This window comes from Halichoerus grypus, chromosome 13 (genome assembly GCF_964656455.1).
Source record: "Halichoerus grypus chromosome 13, mHalGry1.hap1.1, whole genome shotgun sequence".
In the NCBI taxonomy this organism is placed as follows: Eukaryota; Metazoa; Chordata; class Mammalia; order Carnivora; family Phocidae; genus Halichoerus; species Halichoerus grypus.
Window position 1 is genome coordinate 61,277,658 of NC_135724.1, and position 23,009 is coordinate 61,300,666.

Below are 23,009 nucleotides of genomic sequence, written 5' to 3' on the forward strand. Positions count from 1 at the left end.
CCTTTATCTCATAACCACAGGTCACCTGCTTAGGATGAAGCCAGCCGGGTGGAAGTGGGACAGGGAGGTAAGAGAGGCTTGCATTTCTGATGGCAGTGCTGAGTCACTTAGCAGCTTCCTCCCACTGGGCTTCCAGTTATGTGTGATAATAAGAAATAGCACATTTCTTTATTGTGTAAGGAAGTTTGAGTGCAGGTTAAAAGCATCCCAATGAATATATCTATTTTCCAAAAATCATTCCAACTTCAGATTTGATTCTGTCCACTCACTCTTCTACTTGTTCATTCAGTTATGTTTCCTGAGCCTTTGTGTGAATAGCGCCACACCACACAGTGGGAAACACAAGGATTTCACGTTCAGCCTAGATCCCCAAGAAACTTAAACTCCATATGATCTTCCTGTGAGCAGGAAGGTCATGGATGAAGCCACTAGTGGAGGAGGAGCCTTCAGGGAGGGGCTCACATGAGACAAGGCGCTGCGGCAGGACCACGGGTTGAGTTTCTGGGGGGACAATGGCAGGTTAGTTTGGTTGGAGAATTCATGTAAGACAGATAAGACTAGAATCTAGGGAATCTTGAACTAGCAAGGAATTAGCCTGAGGAGTTTGAATTGTTTTTTAAAAGGAAATAAAAACTAATTGAAGACTTTTGAGGTATAAAGTAACAGGATGAACTTGATATTTAGGAAGAGTAAATTGACAGACTTGTAGAACTGAGAAACAGAGGTTGGAGAGAGACCCTCCAGTTTGGAGGGTCTATTACCTATGCCCTGCCCACCCCCCACCCTGATTCCTTTTGAAGTGAGAAAGCTGTCCAGGACCCCATAGTGACATTCATGTTTCCGGTGATAGTCTCAGGTTATTATCAGTAAGACCCACTCTTGAACTAAAGTAGGATATAAGGATGTGAGGTTTTTTTTATTTTGTAATGTAGAAGATTTATTTTAATTTTGTTTCATTTCTCTTTATCTCAAGTGCATGGAATTGAGTTCATTACGCTGCTCAGCTCATGGCGACTGGGAGGATTGAAGGAGGGTTCTTTCTTAGTTTATTATTCTGTAGTAAACCAGCCCATAATTCAGACTGTTGGTCTCTTTATTGCTATTGTCTTTTCTTTATTTATCCATATTCTTAAACATTTAAGATCAGCCTTTAGCTAGGTGAGAAAAATAAACCTCTGCCCAAGTCAGAGCAAGGTCTACTCCTCCAGATCATCAGATTTTCAAAGCCTTAGTATCTGATAATCACAATTTACTGCATTCATTACAAACATGGGCAACTTTACAGTCATATGATTAAATAGTGTTCATCCAGTTAAAAAAAAAACCTCAAGACTTTTCTGTAACTGATTAACAATTGTCCATGTGCCCATCTCCCACTCTTTTTTTTTAATTTTTAAATTTATTTGACACAGAGAGAGAGAGAGAGCGAAAGCGTGAGAGAGCACAAGCAGGGGGAGTAGCAGACAGAGGGAGAGGGAGAAGCAGGCTCCCTGCTGAGCAGGGAGCCCAATGCAGGACTCAATCCCAGGACCCTGGGATCATGACCTGAGCTGAAGTCAGACACTCAACTGACTGAGCCACCCAGGTGTCCCGGCAGTGACATTAGTTTTAATTGCTTCTTTCCAAGTGTGTATTTATTCCCTCATTTAGGTATATGACAAACATTTGAGCATCGGCCACATGTTGCATCTGTTACCAAATGTGGCAGCCACTCTGGATCCACTTCATTCCTTCCCTTCACTGTTCAATGTGGATATTGTGCCCGATGCTCCCCTGAGATTGCTCCCAGCGGTCAGACCCTATGGGAGCCTTACCTTGCACCATGCCTAAGTGCTGTTGGGTTGATCACCACTCCCTGAACTGCTTCCCTTGACCACTGTGAAATTTTGCTTTTCTAACTCTCTGATGACTTATTTCTTAAATGGAATTCTTTGGACTTCTGGCCTTGGTAGTCTTTCTTTCTGAAGCTATAATCCTAGCTGGGTTGTCTCATCCCGTGTGTCCATGACTCCCACATCTGTCTCTCAAGGTTGGCCTTTCCCTGGAGATCTGTCTTCTGCCCCCACTCTACCCCAGTGGGGGGGGGGGTCACCTCTCAGTCTCTAGCTGAAAAATGAAGCCATTGTCTTCCCCAAACCTTCTCTCTTCCCATATTTTCGCCCTGGCTAATGGAGCTCACCACCAAAGTCAGCTGACCCACCATAGGGTATATCCACGAGACAGATGCTGCAGAAGACTCTTTCACTTCTGGTAACTCTATTGACTGGCGGCGGGGGGGGGAGGGGGGGTTGAACAACAGAGGTATTCAGACTAAAATGCTCAACGTTGGTCTTTTCTTATATGTAAGAATGGTTGTTCCTGAAGAACATGTCTCCTTAGCTTGAGATCTTTCTGGATTGACAGGAAAAGGGGTGGAGCTAAGGTCACTTGGTCATCAATGCATGGGGTGTTTTGCTTCTTTGAGTGACCTCTGCCCTGGATGTCAAGGAAGAGGAAAGTTTGGGAATCAATCCCATTTTGGCTGTTCCCAGGAGTTTACTTGGATTAAGCACAATCAGAAGATGGAAATGGTGGGTTTTCAGGAGAGTTCCTGCCCCTATGGCCTCATCCGTGGGTCCCCCAGTGAAACCATTTCGAATGGCTTCTGGCAGCACAGTTACCTGGGGCTGTGCAATGCCTTGGTGCCTTTGCACCAATTGGTGTCTCTGCTGAAAATGCTCATTCATTTGTTCATCCATCAAATATAAATGGAAAGATGACTCAGCTGAAAGAACTGAAAGAGGGACTCAAACAGATACTTACACACCTGTGTTCATAGCAGCGTTCTTCACAATGGCCAAAAGATGGAAGCGACCCAAGTGCGCACCAATGGATGAATGGATAAACACAATGGGGGATATACATACAATGTGAAATTATTCAGCCTTAAAAAAGAATGAAAATCTGATACATACCAACACGGATGAACCTTGAAAACATTATGCTGAGTGAAATAAGCCAGATATGAAAGGAAAAATCTCATACGATTTCACTTACATGGAATATATAGAATTGTCAAATTCAGAGAGGCAGAAAGCATGTAGAGGTTGAAGGGGCTGGGGCGGGGAGAGTGGGGAGGGGGCAGTGGAGAGGGGGCTATTGCATAATGGGTACAGAGTTTCTGTTTGGGATGATGAAAAGTTTTGAAAACAGTGGTGACGATTGCACAACACTGTGAATATAATTAATGCCACTGAATAGACCACTCAAAAATGGTTAAAATGGCAAATTTTGCTATATATATTTTGCCAAGATAAGAAAATATATAAATGGAGAAATAGCATTTACTATGATGGTTCTTAGAGTATTTGTAGACCTATGTGAATTTCTAGGGTGGGAGCCTTGCCCTATTGAACTGGGTATCCTCCGAGTCCAGCACGCAAGAAGGACAAATGAGGAGGAGCTTGAGGCTGGGATTTGAAAAGCTCAAGAGAGGAGAGCCAGTGGCATCTAAGTACATCTAATCTTTTTCTTTTATTATTCTGGAACTTAGGTACAGTGTCAATTAGGTCCCTTTTTGCTCTAAAAATTGTTCCTTTCTGGGGTGGAAGGGGCAGAAAGAAGAGTTGGCCATGGCTGGGTGAAGTGTCCTCTGGTGACAAGCTTTGGGCCAACCTATAGGATACAGGGCGTGGTTTATTGAGGGCACCCGTGGGGGCTGGACTTGGAAAGCCAAGGGAAGGGGGGTTGGGGATGCCTTGATTCTCAGCTCAGAGCTTTGAGGTAGAGAGGCAGGGGAGTGCCATAAGAGAGTGTGGGTTGAGAGAGATGGCCTCTAGGGACCAGACACACTCTTCCAGGCAGCCTCCAGCAGGCACACGTGGCCTTGTGGCTTCAGTGCATGGCTAGGAGCTGCCTTTCCAGAGATTGTGATTATGTTGATCAGAACTGTCTTCCCTGGGGGGCGGGGGTGTGTGTGTGTGAAGATGTCTCTTCTTTTTTCTCCTTCATTTTTTTGCTGAAAAAAACAAAAACAAAAGCAAGGAAGTACTCCTTCCCATGTCCTTCAAAGTGCTGTGGCATCTTCAGATCTGGGTACTTGAAAGCTAAAGCTGGTCATAATTTCCGATGGACATAATGTGCGTTTGAAATTCTTTTCCACATCAAATTAAATCTGTCTTGGACTGATTTCCTGGAAGTGTTTTTCATTAGAATAATAGTCCTCAGCTGAGAGATCAGATACCGCAGAAGGGGAAACAGGAACAGGGGATCATCAAGTGCCTCCTTGAGGGAGTACCCGGCGATTACTTCTGAGGGACTACTTGGGAGAGACCATCCCTTCTCTAGGCCTGCCCCCAGGGAAGAGGTGCTGGGTCTGGTGAGCCTCCAGTTACTTCACTGATAAAATCTTTCTTTTTTTAAAATTTAAAGTATAAAGAAAAAAAGAAATTGGGTTCAATCAGGAAACCACCCACCTACCCACCCACCCAACCACAATCCATCGAGTACCTACTGGTTGAGCATTCCTCTGAGGTGCCAGGAATATAATGGTTAGTAAGACAGAGTCCTTGAAAAAGAGGAAAGCTCACAGGAGGAAACCCCCGGGACCAAGACAAAGCTCCAGTAGTATTTGATGACTTTTTTGTCTGGTCTTAAATATGTCCTTCTGTGTAGGGCACATATGCGCACTCTGCCTTACCTACAGAGGGTTCCAGACTGGCTGGTGGAGGAAATCCTTCTGAAATTCTTTTCTCCTCCTCCTCCTCTCTGAAACATGACTTGTTTACTGCAGGCTGTTAACGGCCTTGAGAGCGTCTTTAATCCTTAGCCAGGGTCTTTAAATATAATACATCAATAACAGGTAATTATTCACTTTGAACTTTTTGCTCCTTTCCCCCATACCCTGCAGGGTGAGCTTGGAACTTTTAAGCACTGTAACAGATTCTTCCTATCAAAGTGTCAAAACTCATAAGGCATATGTCAAAGAATTCGTTTGCTTACTTTCATCTGTCTCCCCTCCTCCCTCCTTTTACTTCTAAGTCTAGCCACCAGCTTTGTGGATTATGGTGCTGAGCACCAGTTTTCAGCCTGGCGGCTTTTCTCTAAGCCAGGACCACCTCGGACCCTGAAGAATTTACCCCCATGCACCCAACCTTGTTGCCCTTAAGAGTCTCATGCAGTTGAGTTTGTTACTCCTGGCCTGTCACGTTATTCCTGTTTTGAACGTGTCCAGGAAAATCCTGTCAAATTCAAAACTTCCTTTTGCCCCAAACCGATCTTTGATCTGAGAGGCCTGGACATGACTGACTCCGAGCAGCTTGCTCTGTGCACACTGAGGCCCAGGAGCTCTTTTGCAAGCATCTCGAGGAAACAAAAAATGGTTTATTTGTTTTGTCAGCCAGGGTTGATGATGGATGGCCTGATCTTTCTCTCTTGTGAGCTCTTGGGCCAGCCCTGTCCTGAAGACAGATTTGTCACCAGGGAGCTCCTCCCACCTCCTTGAGCACTGTCTGTGGGCTGAGGAGCGGTCTGCTGCATGGAAGCCACAGGCTCAGCTTCTCATGGTTTTTTTTCTAGCACGTTCAAGTAGCCAAGTGACTGCTCTAACCTTATTGCTATATCATTGCTTTAAGTGGTGCCAGTTTGGTTCTCTGTTTAAATAAAATCTTTATTGCCCACCTAAGGCTCTCTTGTATGTATGAAGGGGTTTTCCAGACAGCAACTATGGTGGTACACAAATTAATATAAATGCTGGTCCCTCAGAAAATCGAAGGCCTAGGTGTGCAGGACAGATGGTCTGGGAGTTTCTTACCTCAGGCTCTCCCGAGGGAATGAAATCAATAGTGAACTAGGAACTCATTTTAGGTTTAAGGAGTTAGCCAGATTTAACTAAAGAGAAACACTGAGGGTGTTACTTGACATTGAGAAAGTTATCCACATTTTTATACCCCAAATAATCAAACTGGATAATTGAATTCTGTGATGTTACTCAGATGATTTCCTTACTCGCTAAGGATAGAAATTCACTCTGAATGTAGACATAACAAGATCTAACAGGATGTTCTGGAGTCTCCCTGGGGAATAATGACTAACAAAGTGGAAACTTTCACTCTTAAATCTGATTTCATCCTTGACCTTGCTAGTGACCTTTGGCCTATTGCCTCCTCTTTCAATATCTGTTTCCCCATGATTATGATGGTTATACAGTATCAAAGGAGCCTTTACATGTCATGAAGAACGCATATGATAAGCAATATGTTTATATTGAAGAACATTGAAGAATTTAGATTCTATCTATCCAGGATGTCAAAATGTCCTTATTTAAATCAATGTGGTTTTTTAAAAAAATCAGTGTTTGGGTATCATGAAGATCAATGAACTAGTGGGCTGACTCTATTTTTCCTTTATCCAACAGTTATTTTGGCAACATATGATAGAGCTTGAGTGTGCCATGTGCATAATTAACAATGGCAGAAAAACAAGGATAACGTTGTGCTAGTAACCTTCAGGGAGGGGCTGTCTGTTTGCCCCTGAGTGAGCTCAGCAGGGAGGGTGGGCTGAGTTCTGTAAGAAAAGAAGTCAGATTTAAAGCTCCCGTGTTTTTGAAACTTCAGTGAGCAGAGGGACATCTGGTAGAGAAGATATCCACAGTTTCCTGTTCTCTGCTTTGTTATTTTCTCCCCCATTCTGATTACAGGTTAGGTTTTCATGGGCTGCCCTGGCCAGGGACTGGGAGATGTAGAGTTACAGGAGCTGGTAGTTGATCACTTTAATTACAGGCCCAGGGGTCTTTGAGGGGTATTTCTTTCCTCGGGATAATCTTCTGCAGCTTTGTTAACATCTCAGGGACCCGTGGATCCTTGTCATCGCCACACTGGGTTCCCACCATTGGCTAGCTTTCTTGCTAAAGAACTGTCAAAAATGTGGAATTTGTCAGCATGAATTCCTAAACAAGTATGAAGAGTAGCCATAAATATTGATGGATTGTTAGCTTAGTGTCAAAATGAATTCTTTATCACATTTGAATAATCTGACTACAGGGTATTAAATCAAGTAGATACTTGGGTAGATTTTAATCATTAAAGTTAATTTGTTGAAATAAAAATAATTTAACATAAGCAGAAGACGGCAGGATTTTTTTCAGATAAAAATTGAATGGAAGGGATTACTAACTGCTTTAGAATGAAAGATTTTGATGAATCTGACTAGAAATAAGTAAGTATGCGGATTAACAAGAATCTTCTACTCTACATAGTGAATACACATCCAAGGCAAAAAAACCGGTGCCTGCTTCACTGATATAAAGGAATTTTAGCAAATCACAGGCACACTCCATATTACAAACACAGGGTTTTTTAGCATCCTACACATCTCTAGGGCTCAGATCACAGGAACTGTGACTCAGTGTTGTTTCTAACTCTAGGTGCCATGTTTCTGGGGGGTGGTGAACTGAAGTGCAACAAGAAGGCACAAGATGGTGGGAAGGCCTTGAAAGCGTCTCAAATAAGGAGGAGGTTAATGTATTTTGTGCAGGAGAAGACTGTGGGGATATCATCTATTTGCCTTCAAACCATTAAAAGACTCCTTTGTAGAGAAAGGAGTAGACTTTTTTCATAGGAGCTTGGCTAACATTTCAGAGAAAATTCCTTTCAGTCTCAGAAATATCTACTGAAGGATATAGTTTTCCAACTTGGGAGTGGACTGCCTTCTAACCAAGTTCCTGTGCACTGGATACTTATATACACAGGGATGTTGGAGAAGAATTGTCATGTATTATGAGGGAGTGTGTATAAGTGATTAGTGAAGCCCCTTTCTTTGAATCTATGTATGGGTTGGTGGTTCACTGTCTTCCTTTCTCTACTTGCTGGGAGGCCCCCATCAGCCCTGCTCCCGTTATTCATAGTCTTATTCCGAAGAGGAGATGAGTGCCAAAGGCTATATTTTAAAAGAGCATAAAATCATGACTCTCATATAACTTCAAAATGAGCTTGTGTCAAAGATTGTACTTAACTCCTAGATTAATGAGAGATTCACTGGATGTTACAATGGCCCAAGGAATGCATATCTAGAGTCAGAGAAGGAGCGAAGAAATTAATTTACAAATGGATACAAAGCTGGCAGAGCTGGTCAATGGCCATAGGGCAGGAGTCCATGGCGTTCCACTGGATACAATCTACATTTCTATGGATAGGAATAGTTGTATTACTCTCAGTTTTCTACAAGCTCACCTTTATCTCTACAGAGTTGCGAACAGTCTAGCCAAAGGCAAACATCTACAGGGGTGTGTCTGGCATTCCAATGAAAAGATGTCCAGTAATCTCTTCTGCCCATTTCAAAATCTTCCCCAGTTTTTTCCTACATGAGTTAACATACAGAAAGTTCTCCCTAGAGTGCCTGGCAAACGGTAAATGCTCAAACAACGTTATGTACTATTATCATTGCTGTTATTTTTTACCCAAGTCCTGGGTAGATGAATCACCTGATGGGTTGATATGAGAGACTCTTTGACCAAGGTCTTGACCATCATTTTTTTTCCCCTTCCCTTTGGAAATATACACACATCAGGCTACCATCTTTCATCTCTCACAGATCAATGTTTTCTATGTTAGGAAATATTTTTTCCAATGTGCACACAAAAAGTATCCTTATCTTTGATTCCTTCCAATTCCTAGTTACCTAGTGTAGGAAAATTTCTCTCTGACTCAAATGATGTGTAAGAAAAGTTCCAATGATGTTCCTCAGTTAGGGAAAGAACAGACTAAGTTTTTACTAAAGTTACAAATGACAAATGTTAGATTTAGTTATCTCTGCAAACAGAAGCCAAATATCCATTGCTTAGAGTTGTTGAGTATTCAAACACTGACACAGGAATAATGTCAGTTAGACAATTTATACGTACATTTGACCCCTGAACAATGTGAGGGTTAGGGGTGGTGAGCGCCTACTCAGTCGAAAATCTTCGTATAACTTTTGACTCCCCCAAAACTTAACTACCAAGAGCCCACAGTTGATCAGAAAAGCCTTGCCAATAACATAAACAGTCAATTAACACATATTTTGTATGTTATATGTATTATATTCTTATAACAGAATAAGTTATTCTTACAATAAAGTAAGTTAGAGAAAAAAATGTTAAGAAATCAAAGGAAGAGAAAATATATTTACAGTACTGTAGTATGTTTATTGAAAAAAATCTGTGTTGGTGGGGGGTGGGAGGGATGGGGTGGCTGGGTGATAGACATTGGGGAGGGTATGTGCTATGGTGAGCACTGTGAAGTGTGCAAGACTGTTGCATCACAGATCTGTACCTCTGAAGCAAATAATACATTATATGTTAAAAAAAAAAGAAGAAGAAGAAGAAGAAGATAGCAGGAGGGGAAGAATGAAGGGGGGGAAATCGGAGGGGGAGACGAACCATGAGAGACGATGGACTCTGAAAAACAAACTGAGGGTTCTAGAGGGGAGGGGGGGTGGGGGGATGGGTTAGCCTGGTGATGGGTATTAAAGAGGGCACGTTCTGCGTGGAGCACTGGGTGTTATGCACAAACAATGAATCATGGAACACTACATCAAAAACTAATGATGTAATGTATGGTGATTAACACAACATAATAAAAAAATAAAAAATAAAGAGGAGTGAGAATCAAAAAAAAAAAAAAAAAAGAAACCTATGTTATCTCTACCATGTCTCCCTCCACAAAACTTAAAATATATAATCAGCCACCCCCACACCTGTAGCTGCAGCTCTTTCTACCAATGGGTCCTGTCCCTGCGCTATAATAAAATCACCCTTTTGCACAAAAAAAAAAAGAGAAAAAAATCTGTGTTTAAGTGGACTTGTGTAGTTCAAACCCATGTTGTTCAAGGGCCAATCACATATATGTATGTATTTAACTTGCCTTTATATCTATCTATGTATCTATGTATCTATCTACCTATCATCTATCATCAGACCCACCCACCTGAGTATTGAACTCATCTATAGGCAAGTACGGGGCTATGACTTGTAGCTTCTGTTTGCCATACTGATGAAAGACTCAACTTTTCATTGTTGCAGAACAATAGAATGGAAACCTACATTTTCTGATATTTGTAACTCTTTTATGTGCCTTTGATAGTTCTATCCCATTCCTGACAATTATGCATTCTTTTCCCCTGACAGGCTGGAAGCACAGCCCTGCTTCCCGCAGGCCCCATCTGACAGGTTTGGGGGCAGTCTCGTTTACAAAGGCAGAGACAGAGTCCCTTCCTTGGCAGCCTCAGTAATGTATTGGGAAGATCCTAGAAATAGCTGTAGGATCTGTAGGAACAGTATATAATTATGTCTTATAGTGTTTAAAATGCAAGGTGATGAAACTCCTAACTTAATCACCAGCTTTTGGTTTAGGACTTATCTATGATTTGAAAGTGTTTTAATAATATATGTTGAAAATTTTCACCAAATATTTTCAGTCAAAAACTTGCACATAAAATTTCCTGGGTCCAAGTCTAAATATAAACACTATTGCTACTCATGTGTGGAATAAAGATCTGTTTATGGAGGAGTCCATGTTCATGTACTTTCAGTGAGGATAGGATGTGGGTGTTGGCTTGGGGCTTATTTTATATCACCCCCCCCACTTGACTCAATTGTGTATGAAAAATCACGAAATTAACTTCTGGGTGTGGATGAGGACCAACTCAAAGGCCACTCCACCTATAAATCAGGGAACTGGAGGGCTTTATTAGATTTACCCAAACCTCTCCCAGAGAGATGATGTGTTCGTGCACACAGAGCAGACACCGAAGGCCAAAAATCCTTCCTGGAGTGCTTTGGGACTTTGCCATCTCCTGAAGAATTCAAGACATCTATGTATTCTTTATTGAGCTGTGTTTATTTACTTTTCCATGGCAGTGAAATCTTTCAATACCTTTAATGGCCTCAGCACCCTCTGTCCAGTGAGTGTTGCGTGTCATCCCGGCTGTGATCTGCTGAGCCCACAGGACTCGGGTCACAGAACAGTTTCTGGTGCCAACACACGTCTTCTTTCACATTGCTATTAACTCGGCGGTAAAGAAGCGAGATTGGCTTGTGAAAGTGTCCTGGGTCCTTCAAGTTTTGCTCAGGTTTCACAGTCCTTGTAATGTGAGCTCCCTGTGCCGAGTGGTTTAGAGGTTATGGTCAGATGATTGCTTTATTCTGACCTGTCAGCTGGACAGTCATGTTTGGGGCGTGTGTGTGTTTGCACAGGGCTATCCTTGGTCTGGAGGAGCCCAGAAAGGTCCTGGAGGATGCCTCTATGGGGATAGGCACAGGCAGCTAGAATCTCTGCCTGCCATACTGCCTTCCACCTGCTGCCCGGGCCTGCTGGTCACCCCGGCCCCCAGCCCAAGACCGACAGTTCAGTGTTCCCACGGCAGAAGCTGCACTTACGTGAGCCACGGCCTTCATGTGGTCTGAAACAGCAGAGCTATTGTAGGGACGCCGAAGGGTGTATAAGACAAATAGGACAGTTAGGGACCTGCCCTCTCCAGGCCTGGTGGCTGTGGAAGACACAGAGTCGTTCTGAAGTTTATGGTGGCAACTCTCGTCTCCCTGCGGGCCACGGGCTGGGGAGGAATCGGAGTGTACAGAGGGCCTCACATTCCTTTTAAGTAGTGTGTATATGCACATTTTTGGTGGAGCTATTTATAAGTACACTTATGTCTCAGTCACTGTGCTTATTAAAGACATAAATATTTTACATCTCAGCAAAGAAGAAAATAGTTTTCACAGATTTCCTGGCAGGCAACAGTGCAACCTAGCCAACCCTTTTCATCTGCAGATTTCAACCTAATAAAGGATTGATCTAGGGAACAGGACTTGTTTCAATGTCACACTCCCGAAAAGTGTAAAACCAGGTTGACCAGGGGGTAGGGGGGTTTGCCTCCACCTTAGGATATTTTAAAAGTTATTGGGGCTTTGTTGAAGGGTGTCGAAATAGAAAGCAGAGATAGAATGAAACAGATTGAATTCCCCAAGGTGTGAGAACGCTTGACTGACAGGAAAACATCTTTCTTGAGGGTCGGCTGATTACTCGTCTTAATTAGAGATTAATTAAGAGATTACTCGTCTTAATTAGGTATCACACTATGTGACAAAAGCCTTTTGGCTCCAACGCCCGGTGATGATTTAGTGCCACACCAAAGCCTCAGACTGAAAACTCTCCCGGTAGTGTAGACACCTGAGGCCAATGGTGGGAAGCGGCTGGGTCTGAAGGCGGAATACTGTGTTCAAAGCAGGATTCTCCTGGGGGAGCAAGGAGGGCACGGGGATGAGAGGAGGAAAGCCTGGGGGTGGATGCATTGAGGAAGAGGATTCATCAGCCTGCTGGAACTTAGTAAAGAGGGAGAAACAAGAGGAGGGTACTTCAAGAGCGAGCAAGATAACAATCACTCCCTTTTCTTGACTCGGTCTCAGCCACTATGCTGGCATGTGTCCTGCGTCTTTTCACTCCGTCCCCTCCACGACCCAGGAGTGTGGCCTGGCAGGCTGAGAGCGCCTTAGGGACCCGCTTCCCCAGGGCAGGTGCACAGCCGCCCTCCCCGCCCGCCCTCGCTCCACTGTCCTGCGGTGACATGGTTCTCTTCCTCTCCCCTCCACTGTCCGCCCACTTCTTTATCTTCTCCGGGCTCCCCCCAAAACTGGAACTGGAATTCCCTCTTCTCAGGCACTGCTGCACGGGGCATAGCATGTAATGGGCTTTTATCACCGATTTGCAGGTAACGCAGCAGGCAGAGATGCCACCCTCTCGCACAGCACGGAGCCTAGCTAGTCAGCAGGATGCCCCCCCCGCCCCCCCCCCCCCCCCCCGCCTGGCTCTTAAAACCTGCTGCTTCTGCTTTTGCAGACGGGGCTGTAGACTCTCGTGCTTGGCTCAGCTTGTTCTCATTTTCCCTTTTGCTGCCTCCTCGTCAACTCTCCCACCCCAACTTCCCTCCCTGTGTTATAGAGAGTCATCCAGCTCCACTAGCCCCTAATCCCTAAAAGTCTGGATCCACATAACTGAAAACCCCACATTCCCTCTGCTCCTACATGGGGTCTGGGGGCTCAGCAGGCTGCTAAGAGGGATGCTGGACACATAGATCCTTGGACCCTAAGTCTCTACCTTGGATAACAGCCAGTTCGGTTTCAGGGAACCAGGTTCCCCTCCCATTGTCTGTTCCTCACCAGGTCTGGCCTGCTGAAGATCCAAACAAATTCACAGCGAAGTTCACACCTCAGTGATTTGAGGTCATCCACTCGGCCGTTTGGCTGTTCATTTAGGAAACGAATTCCAGAAAGTGGTGTAAGGGGACCAATGCCATCCTTAGCCATGCCAGCAGGTACAATTATTATTGTTTGCTTTTTTTCCTAACCCACCGCCTGTTGCAATTCAATCAAATTAATGCTTCATTTACTAGAGAATGTGATTTTGCAACACAAACAGGGTAGGTCTACCTCCAGAAGTCTCTGGCTTTTTGCCACCACCTACTGGTTACCCTGCACTTTCCTTAGCCTGGGTCTGATCTGCTGCCCCATGACCTTGCATTGGTCTGGGTGTTAGTGACAGAGAAACTGGCTCGTCATGATCCCAAACTGAGAAGGTGGGTCTGGGTAGTGCTTGAGATTGTAGAATTCCTGAATGTCCATTGCCCTGAGATAAGGGGCTATCCCAGCTATCCCGTTGATCGCAAATTCTGCCAAAGACACAAACTTTCAGAGATGCTTCCTCTTACAGGAAATGGTAGACTTACTGAAAATAAACTTTTTGTTTAGGTTGAAGAACGACCTCTACGCGGGAAAGTACATGGCTGTCAAGTGTATAGCCCAAGGACTTTTTACAACTGAACTTAGCTGTAAGTTCCCAGATCAAGGAAGAGAACCTCCCAGAAACCCCTTTTTAGTCACTACTGCCTTCCTCCAAGGGGACTGTCCTCCTCTCATATCATGCTTTTTTGATTAATCAATGCTGCTGAGGTGCATTAAGTTTGCTGTGTGGTGTAGAAGTTCACCCTCTTTCATTCCATTTATGAGCAGAATTTCATTGTATGGATATACTATAGACACCGTATTAATCCATTCCACAGTTAATGGGCATTTTAGAGTATTATGAATCAAGTTGCCTTGAACATGTCTGTGGTGGACATATATACCTATTTCTGTCACCTACATACCTATGAGTGCAATTGCTTGGTCATAGGATACACATATGTTCAACTCTGGTGCATACTATCACACAGCTTTTAAGGGTTTGTGCCAACATACACACTCACTCAGCAGGCTATGAGAGTTCCGTTTGCTCCTATCCTTGGCAACACTTGGCATCGTCTGTCTTTTTAATTTTGGCCATTAAGTGGGGTATGTACTTAGTACCTCCCTGATAACTAATAAAATTCAGTACCTTTTATAGGTCTATTGACCATTTGGGTATCTTTTTTCTGGTGGAGTGCCTGTTTAAGATTTTGCCCATTAAAAAAATTGTACTGTCTTCGTTTTTTCTATTTACTTGTAGAAGTTCTTTCTATATTCCAAATTTGAGAGTCCTTTGTCAGATAGATGTATGAAAAATAGGTTCTCCCACTCTATGGCTTGACTCCTTCCTTACTGAAGCATGGGTAAAATGATTGTTTTCCATTAGGCAAATTATTATGAAATTCTTCTTTATCTCTGGGAATGTATCTTGCCTTAAAGTGAATAATATTAGGACAGATACACCAGCTTTCCTTTAGTTATTGTTTGCGTGCTGTGTCTTTCCCATCCTTTCAATCTTTCTTTACTCTTATATTTAAGTCATGGCTCTTGTAAGTATCAGTTTATTTCCCCCATTCCAGCCTGATAATCTTTGTCTTTTTTTTCTTTCAAAGATTTTATTTATTTATTTGACAGAGACAGAGGGAGAGAGGATCAGCACAGGCTGGGGGGGGGGGGGCATCAGCAAAGGGAGAGGGAGAAGCAGGCTCCCTGCTAAGCAGAGATTCTGACGTGGGGCTCGATCCCAGGACCCTGGGATCATGACCTGAGCCGAAGGCAGACACCTAACTGACTGAGCCACCCAGGTGCCCAAACCTTTGTCTTTTAATTGAAATGTACATTTATATTTAGTGTTATTACTGATATAATTGGGTTGAAATCTACCCTCTTACTATTTGTTTTCTAATTGTCTTCCTGTTTATGTTCCTTTTTCTTTCTTTTGTTGCTTTTCTTTAGGTTCATATAATTTTTTGAAATTCATCCCTCTGTCCTATTAGTTAATTACATATTGTTTTAGTGTTCTTTTAGTGGTTATCATAGAAATTATAATATCCTTCCTTGACTCACTAAGGTCTAATATAAATGCTTTTACCACTTTCTGAAGGAAGGGAACTTAGGGCACTTTAACTCCATTGTCATGTGGGTCTCAGTCTATTGATAGTGATGCTCTTGGTTAGGAATGCCTGAGGTGCTCACCTGGGCCGGTAAGTCTTTAGTCTTGTGGTGAGCCCTCACAGACATTTCCCCAGCAGGAACCAATGTTGTGGCTAGACTGGCCCTGTCATTCTTACGATTCCAAGATGCACCCCAGCAATGACCATCAGGAAACTTTGAGACATTGAAGTTTATTACTCACAAGTCCTGGAGGATGCATGACATGCCCTGGGTCACAGCGAAGTCACAGGTGGGGAGAGAGAAAGAGAGAGAGAAAGAGAGAGCAGACCCAGAGCTCTGCCTTTATTTGGATCAAGGTTGGGGTGTTCAGGGTTTTGCAGGTTCACTCTTGATCAGCAAATGTAAAAAATAAGAGTGGGAGTTAGGCTGTGGAAAGGGAAAAGCAGGGTCACTCAAGTGGCTGGTGATCTAGGTTACCCAGAGTTTTCTAAAAGAACTTCATGGGTGGGGGCATCCTGGTTCCATACCTAGTTGGTTTGCTAGCAGCTGGGTCATGCAGTGGGCAGTATGTTTACTCCACATGGATGGTTTTGCAATGGATGCCCAGGCAGTCAAAAGCCTAATGTCAGGTACTTCTGTCACAATTAACAAGCTTAATATCAGACACTTGTGCCGCATCTATTTACCCATCTCTCTCCTCTTATGCTAGTGTTGTGTGTGCTTTAATTTTACATATATTTAAACCCTTCAGGGCAGGATTATTATATTATACAGTTAGAATTCATTTCTGGTGGCCCACATGCTCATTGCTCCTCGTGTCTTCCTGCATCTCTGGGTTCCCACCTGGAACTCTTTCTTTCTGCCTGCAGGATTTACTTTTCCTTCGGGAGAAGCTGCTGAGCACCTTGATCCATTTGAGGACTGAGGTGATTCAGGGGCCCAGCTGGGCGGCAGTCCTTGTGAGGTTGGTCCATCTCTGGTTCCCTCTTGTTCCTCAGGTGTCGCCTTGTAGGACTCAAAAGGAGAACCTGAGTTGCTACCCAGGGCCTGTTCTCTTTGCTGAGTGTAAACTCTAGGTTTTGCGTGGTCAGTTTGCAAAAAGCTCTGCTCAGCTTCTCAGCCACTGCCTTTGCTTTTGGAATTGGCATCTATCCCATGGGATAAAGGGCCCCCAAATCTTGGGCTTCTCTCTGCTGGCCTCCCTCTTCTCTGGATGTGCAAATTCTCATTATTCCGGTAGCTCGCAGCATCATTCAAGCAGGTTTCTTATATGCGATATGCCCAAGATCACCTTGCCGGGCCAGGGCTGAGCCCAGACTCGAGCTCTGGGACCCCTGACTCTCGATTGCAATCTCCTCCCCGAGGCCATGATTGCATTGCTTCTGATGCTCTGTCTGTAGGGTTGGAGGTACGAGGGGCAGACTCTCAAGGAGGGAGGTGGGACTAGACCTGGAGGAAGCAGGAGAAGGAACAGGAGGGGAGGAGGCCTCTGGGTAGCTCTGTGCCATGTGGCCTGACCCCTTCCTGAAGTCACAGCCCAGGATGAGAAATGCTACTCTGTGGGGTGGCTATCTGGCCAGCAGGTGCTGGAGCCTCTGCAGCTGGCACAGCCTTTCAGTGCTGATCAAACTCAAAGCCACTTGTACACTAATGTGACATTCTCCCATCAGTTTTCTACTACTGAGTGCGTTGACCTTGGGAACATCTAACTATTGGCCAGGCCCCTGTACTATATATATATATATATATATACACTTCTCAGAGGGCAAATGACAGCTAACAAACATCAAATCCGTATTTTCACTTGGAATCCCAAACTCCCCAGGCCACCAGATCCCATTCTGTGGGTGTTCATGTCTCTCAGGTGGAGGGTCTGGGCCTCCTTGGAGGACAAATATTCAGATTCCTGATGTGTGCATCACTGTGATCATCTGGGCCACACACATGTACTGTTAACCATGTCCTCTGACTTGCATTATTTGCCAGATTGACTTCTCTTAGAGGAAAAAAGAGAAATGATGACTCTTGATCTCTGAGTGATATCCTGTTTCATTTCATTGTCTCTCCAACCCTCGGAGAGTTACCTCTGATCCCCAGCAAAAGCTGCTCTGCTTCCACAATGCATCTCCCAAGAATCTCCTTCCAGAGTCCATTTGAATCCTGACCCATGTCCTCCATCTGTTACTGCACCGGGGAGGCAGGATGGCCGGCTGCTGAAGTGCACATTCTGTCGTCAGGGAGACCCAGGTCTACTCCAGTTCTGCCATGTAGTGGCTATATGAACATGAGCAACTTACCTACCTCCATAGGTCTCAGTTTCCTCATTTGTTAAATGGGGATATGATAGGAATTTAGCATTCCTGGAAGGTCTAATGAGATAACACCTGCAAAAGACAACAGTGTCTGGAACAGAGTAAATGCTCAATCAATGGGAGCTGCTGTCGTTAGTGTGGTGTTGTGAGCTTCACGATGGGCTTTTATTGTCACAGACCTAAACTCAGATAATATTGCCACCATGCAAATGACTCTTTCCCCCTTAAGTTTTGCCAAGAACATGTAAAGGTGTTTTAAGACTAGCTCCTCTCATCTTCTAACCTACTCAGAACTTGTGGAAACATTAGCCTGGGCTGCCTTCAAGTCTTCTCTCCTGATATCATCACTGGAAGGCCAGTTCTGTCTTTGGAAACTCTCTTGGGAACTCAAGTGGACAGGCTCACACTCCTTCTTGAGTGCTACAGTGCTCATTTTCCATCCCATTGCAGGGAGCTGACAGTTTATATGTAGAGCTTACCTCACAAACAGTCCATAAATTCATAGCAGGCAACAGATTTCTCTGTAGGATGGTAGCAATATGGGATTGGTTCAGAACAGGGGCTTTGGTAGACCTGGAGTCAAATCCTATTTGTGTTAATTATTGTGCCTTTAAAAAAGTGAACATAACGGCCCCTACTTCTCAGCGGGATGCTGTGAGGATTAAACAGTAGCTTGCCGTGCTGGGCACACAGTAAGTGCCCCCTAAATAGTAATTCTAGTTAATAATTAATTAATTGCATTAACAAATTAATAGGGATACATGACATTTTGGGTATCTCCCTTCAGGGTTTGTAGTCTAAATGCCAGCTTCCCTTTGACAAAATCCTATTCATCAAGTGCCTAATTGAGCATGTGTTTAGCTGAGTTTTGAAAAGACCTCCGTAGACCTGATCTTTCTCTGCAACCCTCACAGTCATAAAGCAAGTGCAAATGAATTAGCAAGGCATGCTTATGAAACACAGACCGGCCAAGAGGAGCTTCTCATTTTAATACATTGCAGACCCAGCAAATTGTAAAAATAAATTAAGACTCACGATGCTATTGTTTTTTGAAGTCCTTAAAAAAATTCCTTCTCTTTTTACTATGGGGTGAGGACATATGTTTTAAAACTATGTGATGCTTTAACCATCATGGCACCTTCTTACAGTTTTTCTGATGACTTGTACCCATCTTGAGAGCATCACGGCATGTTCTTTTGTCTTTTCAACAAGATGGTCATTTAAAAGAGAAATCATGATGGTTATAAATAGCTTTAATTGTTAAAGGCATCTTAGATCTTATGTATGCTCAGAAATAGAACATTCTAGTGGTTGGTATGGAAATCTCCTGGGGGCATGATGGTGGACAAGGGTTTGGGGTTGCAGCATGGAGTTGGGAGGGGATTCCAAACTTTTCCTCTGGGCATGGTGGTCTCAGTCTAGTCAGGCACTTCCTTTCAAGGGATAAGATGGCTTGGCATGCTGACATGTTCCCAGACTTGGAACATAGTGGTGAGGAGCTCTGTCTGCTTCCCTATAATAATAGAAGTCACTAAGTTATGCTGCTTCTGAATTGGCCATTTTAACTTTGACTCATCCCTTCACAATCTATGCATCCCCACTGCCCACACCCAGATATATTAGTGCCACGTAACGGACTAAACCCATCCCAGTTTTAGCCTCATTTAGACATAGCCAGTGAGATACACTTGCTATCAAATCAGATGAGTAGATTTGCTCTGCTCCTATGCTTCAGGTCTCAGGGGCCTTCTCCTCTCCTCTCTCCTCTCTTCATGCATCCTTATCACTTCCACTCTTCTCCAAATCACTGGGTCAACAGATGATGGACTGGAGGAGAATAGGAGAATATATTTGACCTTGAACAACATGAGTGTGGAATGCACAGGTCCACTTATACATGGATTTTTTTCAATAAATATTTATTTCAATAAAGTGCTATAAAAGTATTTCTCTTACTTATAACATTTTCTTTTCTCTAGCTTATTACTTTACTGTAAGAATACAGTCTATAATACATATAAGACATAAAATATCTGTTAATTGGCTGTTTATGTTCTTAGTAAGGCTTCTGGTCAACAGTAGGCTATTAGTGGTTTAGTTTTGGGGGAGTCAAAATTTAGATGAAGATTTTTGATTGTGAGGGGGTTTGTGCCCCTAACTCCTGGATGGTTCAAGGGTTAAGTGTAGTTAGAATCCTCCAGATTATGTTCGTTCTCTGGTTACTGGAAAAGGGAGTGATATGAGGGGGAACTTCCTAAATTTCCTCTGGTCAAGTCTGGTCTCACTTTTGTGTCTTTATAGCTGTTTCCTACAGATAGGTCCCAGCTTCTCCTTTGTAGCACTCTCTCAGACCCACTTCATATCCTATGGGTGTCATCTTGAGTGCACTCTACTCCTCCATTCCATCCAGTTCAACCCTGTCTAGTTCAATTAATCCAAAACCACATGCTCTCAGCATTGGGAGCTAGCCACTGGGCTATTTCGTCTCTGCATTCAAGAGCTCAATTAACTGTTGTAGTAATTTGTTATTATAAATTTAACCCATGTTAATTTAGAAAACCCGAAAGCTAGAGCAAAGCATACAAAAAATGGAAATAAAAATCACCTTTAATCATATTCAGAGATTACACCTTGATAATTTTACTTTATATAGATAGGTATGTATAGAGCACATATACCCAAATTTGGATTCTGATGTTTTAATTACATGTTAATTACACATTGCCTTGCATCATTTACTCTTGTTTTATTCATAAGAGTTCTACCTGGACTAGGAGGCAGAGCACAGTCTTCACTTCTCTGAGTCTCAGTTTCTCCATCTGTAGCTGCAGTAGATGGCAGGGCTGGCGGTCCCTTGCGAATTTGTGGCAAGGCTGATGTGAAAGTAAATTGTTGTCTGTAAGTAATTAATATTACTTTATCTCTACTTCTAAGACTGAGTCCACAATAGGCTCCTAATCAGAAGGCTTGGGTTGATTACGTTTTTAGGTCCCGGGCGTGTTGCCTGTCCACATAACCGCACACGGGAGACTTACCATCGATCGCAGCCTGGCTTGCTGGGAGAATCATCCTGGGCTCTGAAGACAAAGGGTTAACCAGAGCAAAGCGTCAAAGGGCTCTCAAAAATGCAGCCCTTTGCTGAGGGGCCTCAAAGCCTCTTCCCAAAGGAGCAGGCAGTTAAGAGAAGCCTTATCTGTGAGAGCAATCGTCAGGAAAAGTTGTACGTTTTCTGCACTACAAAGGCGCTGCTTTCTTCTCTGGCTTTGACTGGAGCTCTTGAGATCGAAGAAAACTGTTGGCCACAGTTCTAAAAACTCCAGATAAAGGCTTTGATTTGTTAATTAAATTTTTACTATCTGCATTTGATAATCTCAGCCAAATTGTATCCGCCGCAGGAACAACAAGAAAGTCCCTCACTTCAAAGGGGCGCCCACTCGGTGACCTGTAATTATGGAATTTACTGCGGGGTGAAGCGCTGTCTGGGGTGCACCTGCCATCCTAGCGCCGCCCCCCCCCACGCGGCCCCCCAGTGACAGCCGCTCCTCCTGGCCAATTCCAAATGGCCCCGGCTCCACGCAGGAGCACAGGGGTGAGGCCAGCACACCTGCCCCGCGAGGTGGCGCGGGACCCGAGTGCCGCCCCGGCTTGAGCGTCCGCCCCGCCCACCCGCCTCGGCCCCGCCCACAGGCCCCGCCCACCCTGAAAGAAGGCCTCCTGGTTGTCAGGATGAAAAATGGTTTCTTTAATGAGAAAGTTGAAAGGCGGGAGCCACACTGGGTGAGGTCACCTGCTGCCTGCTGGTTCCAGGCAGGGTCTTACCCTTTCCTGTAAGCTTGACCAGATTCTCCTGCTACTTGGCAGGGGCCACGCCACCCTCTGGCCCTTTCATTCCCTCTGGGGCATGGATATTATTAAAGGATATTTAGGGGTCCCTAGACAGGGCTGCTTCCCCAGAACAACACATTCACCAATCAGCACTGGTCATTTTTGACATGAATATAATCGAAATCTGCAGATGGTCTATAGGAGTCCATCTGCTGTTTGGCATAAGCTTTGCCTTGGCCATAAGCAGAGCAGAGCCAAATTTTGAGATATCTGAGGCAATTCTGTAGGACTTTCTAGTGGGCTAATTCCAGTGCAGGCTTTGGTTTTAATAGTATTTCTTATTTCCTTCATTTTTATTTTAATTTTATTATTTTTTAATATATATATATTTTTTTATTTGACAGAGAGAGACACAGTGAGAGCAGGATCACAAGCAGGGGGAGAGGGAGAGGGAGAAGCAGGCTTCCCGCGGAGCAGGGAGCCCGATGCGGGGCTCGATCCCAGGACCCTGGGATCATGACCTGAGCGGAAGGCAGACGCTTAACGACTGAGCCACCCAGGCGCCCCCATTTTTATTTTTAAAATTCAGTGTTGGTACTATTGTTTTAAATACAAACAAATGGCCCTCCAAACCATTTAGGAAAGATGCAGAAGTATAAACAAACTGATCACAAAGTACAAAATTCAATTAAAAAAACAATTTGGGGTCCATCCAATTTTCACACAATAGATTGGGATGGATTTTTTTTTTTGTTTCAGACAAAAGGCTTGATTGTTTTGACTCTGGGTGGACCCAATAGTGACTCTAGAGCTGGTCTGCATAAAAGGGGAATTTATGCCTACAAGAGGAAGTCAGGGAGAGAAAAGAACACTTTCTAGTGGCCATATGCTGCATTAAAGGGTGCAGTCCAACATGACATAAATAGATGTTGAGCTGTTGACCTGAGTTTGAAAATGCAGGCTTGCTGCTCATCAGACTAGATCTGTCCTCTTGTCTCTCTATTATCAGATGGTGCTACTCACCATCCCCCCATCTGTTGCCTGGACTCTCTTTGGAGGAGGAATCTGCTTTCATTTGCTTTTGATGGGCTCTTTCTGAACAGGGGCATCTGAGTATCACTGGAGACATTTCACCAAAAGGGATCTCAATGTGGTGTCAGCATGTTCTGATACAGACCTTGTCACTTGAAGTAAGAATCATTTTAGAAACTACAAACTATTATATCCTTGCCTGGAAGCTTAAAAGAGAGCACACAGCACCAGGTCGGGGGACCATAGAATTTAAGAATTTACCATGAAGAAGAGATACCGATGGCAGACGGCAGCAGTAGCACTGGGAAGGGTGTGTGTGTGTGTGTGTGTGACTGTGACTGGGACATCATGACACTCAATGTCTGGAAACCAAAAGACCAATAGCTAAATAATCTATCTCAGAACATTAAAACGGATACTACTACTCTAGTGTTCAATAACACGTAATGTTTCAGGCTCCCTACTGAGTAAACTCTTCCTGTCTATTATCCCAT

General features: G+C 43.9%; 1 long non-coding RNA gene across 1 annotated transcript; it reads right to left on the reverse strand.

Annotated features, from left to right (window-relative positions):
* Positions 1–19,386: 19,386 nt before the first annotated feature.
* On the reverse strand, positions 19,387–21,130 carry LOC144379789 (uncharacterized). The gene is made up of 3 exons (XR_013443169.1): positions 20,694–21,130; positions 20,424–20,531; positions 19,387–19,485 (listed from the first exon to the last, which is right to left on the reverse strand). It is a non-coding gene; the product is annotated as an uncharacterized LOC144379789 (long non-coding RNA).
* Positions 21,131–23,009: the final 1,879 nt, after the last annotated feature.